The 6,057-nt window shown below is 44.0% G+C and overlaps 1 non-coding gene across 1 annotated transcript; it reads right to left on the bottom strand.

Annotated features, from left to right (window-relative positions):
* Positions 1 to 882: 882 nt before the first annotated feature.
* LOC115065056 lies at positions 883 to 1,014 on the bottom strand. Its single transcript, XR_003844854.1, has one exon. It is a non-coding gene; the product is annotated as a small nucleolar RNA SNORA17 (small nucleolar RNA).
* Positions 1,015 to 6,057: the final 5,043 nt, after the last annotated feature.

The following is a 6,057-nucleotide window of genomic DNA, read 5'->3' on the forward strand; positions in this document are numbered from 1 at the left end:
GCTGTGGCACAGGGTCAGCTCCTGGGTGCAGATGAAAACCGGAAGAATGCTATCCCTGGCTGTCCTTTGGTTCTTGTGTCCTGATGACTCTGGGTGGGTCCCTCTTGGACCAGGAATTTGGGCAGAAGTGGTGGTCTTACCTGTGCTCACAGGTAAGTCAGCACTCCTGGGAGACCAGCTCTCCCCTGATGGCATTTGGGTAAGGAACGCTGTGGCACAGGATCAGCTTCAGGCACAGACAGAAACCACATCTGACTGTTTTTTAGTGGTGACAGATCCTTGTTGCTGCAGGGCCACGGATCCAGGTGTGGTCCCTGCTGGCAGCACAGACCAGGATCACATCCTGGTCTTAGGTGGCATCACCAGCTACTCAAATCAGACTGTTCCTCACTACCCTTGAGTCTCCAGTTCTGCCTCTCTTCATTGTGCCCACATCCTTCTGTTTCTTTCCCATTTCTCCACTACTTACTTGCTCCTCTTGAGAGCACTGTGAGTCTCTGAGTATCTGGGCTCATTGTCTCAGGATCTGGGCTCGTTGTCTCAGAAGTGCTAGGCTCTGCTTGTGCATTATGGAGTCAGGCAGGGGTCATCTTGGGCATGGTCTGTTCCCCAACACCTGCCTAGCATCAGACTGGTAGTCATTTCAGTCTTGCTCATTGTCCAGCTTGCCCAAATGGCCCCTTGTGAGGTTTTGTCTCAGGCTCATTCCCACCCAGCAATCAGGGTTCTTTTATTCTCTTGCTTGCTCCCTGTACTGGGAGCCAGTCCAGCCCTGCCCTGTGCCAGAGATGGTCATCTCAGGCTAGCTCCCTTCTCAGGCACCCTGGCATCTGACTAGTGATCATCTCAGGCTTGCTTTTTTTTTTTTTTTTTTTTTCAGGGAATATCAGGCTACTAGTCATTCAGATGTTCCCAGGTCAGAACACTGAGCTTAGACATTGCATCTCTCCTCTCTGTCACCTATTGATGCACACTTGACCCAGCAGCCACACCTGCAGTGCCTCTAGAGGCAGGTCATCTCATTCTTCCTTACAACAGATTAGAATATATAACTTTCTTTTTCTTGGTAACCATCTAGGCTGGTCCCACACCTTGCCTATTGCCCTTCGTACAGCAACAAGCCCAGATATTTTAGTATTTCTATGCTGTGCTGACTTATATACTTGGTTACATACTCAGTAATAGTAAAACTGGTTTTATATTTAGCTTTTGCAGACCTTCCATGAATCTGTGTGTCCAAACACTGAAGGTTCTTTTCCCCAATTGGTTTTTGATCGATCAATGAAGATGACAGTGGCCAATGGTTGGGCAAAGAGAAATGGAGTGGGACCCTAAGATTTGTTTGGGTGAGAACGCAGGGACAGAGAGAAGAATCGCCATGACTCAGGGAGAGACAGATCAGATTTAGAGCTGTAGAGGGAAGATCATCCAAAATGCTGTTAGTAAGGGAACGTGGGCCCCATGAAGGGCTGCCCAGAAGCATCTTGGGTAGGGGGAAGGGTAGAACAGCACAGCCTTTGAGTAGCCAAAGCATTTCAAAAATAAGCTTGTGTGTGTGTGTGTGTGTGTGTGTGTGTGTGTGTGTGTGTGTTTCACTCGAGGAACCAAAAAGTTCCTGGACTGGTGGCTGGAAGCACATAACCAACTTGTCACACAAAGCAGAGAAGCTAAAAATCTCACCGCTTCAGGTTCTCTCCATGTGGTCCCATCAGTTCTGTAACTCACTATGTAAATCAGTCTGGCCTCAAACCCCCCCCCCTGCCCCCCAGGGACCTGGCTGACCCTGCTTTCTGAAATGTTTAAGTCCATGATGGACTCAACATATTTGTCTTGGTTATAGTCACTCTGATTGTGGTGAGGAAGAATCTCAGAGAAGGTGTGATTTTTCATTCTCTAACAGCCAAAGATGTTGAACACTTTTTTTGAAATATTTATTAGCCATTTGTATTTCTTCCTTTAAGTTCAGTGCACTTGCTCATTTATCAACTGGACGATTGGTGGTAGGTATTTAATTTTAATTTTTAAATAAATCCTAGGTGTCACTCCTCTGTGAGATGTAGAGTTAGCAAGAATTTTCCCATTTCTGCAGACTGTACTTTTCTCCATGTTATATCACTTCCTTGGCTGAACAGATTTTTTGTTTTTACTCTCATACAATTCCACTTGTCAGTTTTTAAGATATTTCCTAAGCTCTTGCCTTCCATTTCAGAAAGTCTTCACTTCTGTCTGTATTTTTAAGTATTTTTCTTATGTTCTCTTCTAGCAGTTTTAGATTTTATACTAAGATTAATTTTGAATTTATTTTGTGGATAATGAGAGATAAAAATCTAGTTTCATTCTTCTATGTGTGAATAACCAATATTTTGCTAAATGGGGGGTGGGGGCGGGAACTGAAAGCATTTCCTGAATGATATGAGAGCACGGTCTCAGGGTTTTATTGCTGTGAAGAGACACCGTGACTAAGGCAACTCTTACAAAAGCAAACATTTAATTGGATCTGGCTTACAGTTTCAAAGACCGCCACAGGGTACACCATTATCATCATGGTGAGAATCATGGCAATGTGCAGGCAGGCGAGAGGAGCCAAGAGTTCTACATCTGGACCTGCAGGCAGCAGAAGGAGGGTCTCTCTTCTTTACTGGGCAGAGCTTAAGCGTAGAACCTCAAACCCCACCCCAACAGTGATGAACTTCCTTCAAGGCCACACCTATACCAACAAGGCCACACTTACTTTCTTTCTTTCTTTCTTTCTTTCTTTCTTTCTTTCTTTCTTTCTTTCTTCTTTTTTTTTTAATTTATTTAAGGCCACACTTTCTAATAGTGCCACTTTCCATGGGCCAAGCATACTCTAACTGCCACAGGCACCCAAAGGTTTCTGATCTGTCCACTCTTGTTCGATATAAGCAATGAGGCCTTAGCTAGAGTGATGTGGCAAGAGACAGAAATGAAAGACATACCAATAGGGAAGAAAGAAGTCAAATCATTCCCATTAGAAAACGTCATGGTCTTACGTTTGGGAGACACTAAAGACTACAGGAAACTGATAGGCCTGATGAACACTTTCAGGGAAGTAGCAAGATACAGAATTAACTTACAAAAATCAGTAACTTTCTTCCACACAACTGAAAAAGAAATCAGGGGGAAATGTGCTATTCATAATATCTTCCAGAATAATAAGATACCTAGGAATAAACCTAAGGAAGTGAATAGACCTCTAGATTGAATCTTTAAATGACTGAGGTGAAAGACTTCTAGACTGAATATAAATGACTAGGAGGAAACAGAAAAATCAGGAAGAAATACCTTCCTCCCATGCTTATGGACTGGGAGAATTAACATTGTGAAAATGGCTATATGCCAAAAGCTACATAGGGTTGACGTAATCTCCATCAAAATTTCAATAACATTCTTTACAGAGCTAGAAAAAAATCCCTCATACCCATCTGAAATGCGCACACACACACACACTAGCTAAAGTGACCCTAAGCAGAAAGGGCAACGTTGTAGGTTTACCTTGCCCCACCTCAAATTATACTTCAGAATTGTAGTAATGAAGCCACCATGGTGCCAGCGCAGTACTGACGCGGTGACATCCATTTTCACAATAGCTCTTGTTATTGTGCTCACCAGTGCTTTGGGTATACAGTTGATATTTATTACCTAATGACTAAGTTTTCCATTGGTTTTTATTCAGTGTTCCTCTTGGCTATCTCCATTTTTTGCCTCTCAGTTTTGTCTTTCTACATATTTATTCTCATTCAGATGCTTTATGATCCTGCCACTTGAACATTCTGCCTTCCTCGTCATGTCTCAATTGCCAATAAGTATTGATCAAGCAAATGGCTCCGCAGGCAAAGGCACTTTTATCCACATGGCAGCCACACAGTAGAGAGAACTGAGTCCTCACTGCCACATATGCTCTATGGCATGCATATGCCCCACACATATGTAAACCACGCATAAAACAATAACAACAGCAGCAGTAGCAGCATCAACAACAATAACAAGTTTAATAAAAAAATTTTATTGACCAGGATACTGTTGCGTTTTGAATAGTCTCCTGGAGAGGTCTGTCCATAAACAGCAATCTTGGGCATGATGGCCTAAGCAACTATGTGTTCACCTTAGCCAGTGGTTCTGAATCTTCCTAATATTGTGACCTTTAACACAGTTCCTCGTGTTGTGGTGACCTCCAACCATAAAATTATTTTTGTTGCTACTTCATAAGTATAATTTTGCTACTGCTAAGTATCATACTGTAAATATCTGTGTTTTCTGATGGTCTTAGACAACCCCTGTGAAAGGGTTCTTTGCCCCGAAAAGGGGTTGCGACCCCTAGCTTGAGAACCATTGATCTCAGCAATTTATTGCTGACTCATGGTCTCCATATTCTATAGAGGATATTATGAAGACCATTGCTGAGAGTTCATTCGGTGGGGTGTGGCTTGATGGTTAGGTAAGAACTAACCTGAGAAAAGTGACTGAGATGCAGAACAGACCAGCTAATCCAGTGGCAATGTTGTCTGAGAAGGTGGACTCAGAACAGGAGGGACCACGAAGAGATTGGTTTATTCAAAGCAAGGAGTCAGGACAGTAGCCTGCATCATTCAGTCTGAAGTGAGGCAGAATCTCGTCACCATGGCAACTTGCTCTACAAAATACACACTTGGAAAAAATAATCACAATGAAAATGGTGTGAATCTGAGTGGCTGACAAGGAGGGACAGGAAACAAGAGAGGCCACCAAGGTGAGTGTAACCATGCAGCATCGACATGGTTGAGCTCCTGAACATGCAAGCTTCCTGATGTGGCTTTCAAGGCACATCCTGCTTCGGGATCTGACATCCCCAAACTCCGTATCCATAGTCTCACCCAGCCCACCTACAGAACGGCACAGGCTTTGACACGATGTTTCCACCAGCCCCTGCTGGCTTCTAGACAACACTATTCTCTTTTCTGAGTTCTGTCCCATTATCTAATTTGCTCTCTCACTGGAGGTTTTGCAGAAGATTCACATTGTGATTTGGCTAATGTGGAGACGCAAGCACAGTAAAAACAGGGTTGCTCGCCTTGGGCCATTTGTTGCCTCTTTGTTCTTAGGCTCTGAAGACAACCAAGAGCAGGTTACAATTCCAGTGTCAACACAGGCATTCTGCCACGCATAATTAATCTGATTTTAAGCTTTGTGCTCCCTTCTAGGGCCTCTGTCCTTTCCCATACCTCCGTCCAATCTTTGGGTGACACACTTCTCTAAGCTTGCTTATTCTGCAAAGTTTCATCTCAGGGAGCCCTGGATGTCTCTGTTGGAGAAAAACAGGAAGTGAGCGGAGGCTGCCACCCTGTCATCTCTAGACATTACATCACCTGCCCCTGGCCTTTCTGTCTGCATTGCTTTGATCCCGCCTGGCTTCTTTAAAGCTCTTTGTTTTTGCTGTTAGCATTTTCCAGGAGCCTCTCTGGGTCCTGGGATGTCACCTCTCTGGCATGATTCCTTCAGGCTTGTGTCATCCCTTGTGTTTGTCTTTGACTAAATGTGTCCCCTGCTCCTCCCTTTTTTTTCCTCTGAAGGATCAATGTCATACCACTCATATTTTATCTTAGTCTCTTCCAAAGCTCCTGATTAAGGCGTCTTCCCTGGTAGAGAGTCTGGCAATGAGATCGGATCTACTTTTCTGGCTTCTGTCCTGAGCCTTCAGCTGCCCAGACCACACACTTGCTGTGCAGTTCCAGAGGGGTGATAACCAAAGGGCTTGCCTTAAAAATGCAACCCTAATGTAGGGTCTGAAATTAAAACAAAAATGAAACACCGGGATTAATAAGGAAAATAAAGGGTCTTATGAACTCAGATTTCCTTGATGGCCTAGGACATATATGATGGAAAATGGTAGGCCTCACTCTTGGCTTTTCAAATCTCTAAGACCCCCGTTCTGGGGAGACCCTCGCTCAAGTCCTGGGATGAGCCGAGGCCCCAATAACTTGAGAGAAACCATTCTTGATGCAATATGCATGATGTTTATTCAGGAAATCAGCATGCTGTGGTCGAGCTCATAGGAGATCA

The sequence above is a fragment of the Mus pahari genome, chromosome 11 (assembly GCF_900095145.1).
Source record: "Mus pahari chromosome 11, PAHARI_EIJ_v1.1, whole genome shotgun sequence".
Lineage (NCBI taxonomy): Eukaryota > Metazoa > Chordata > Mammalia > Rodentia > Muridae > Mus > Mus pahari.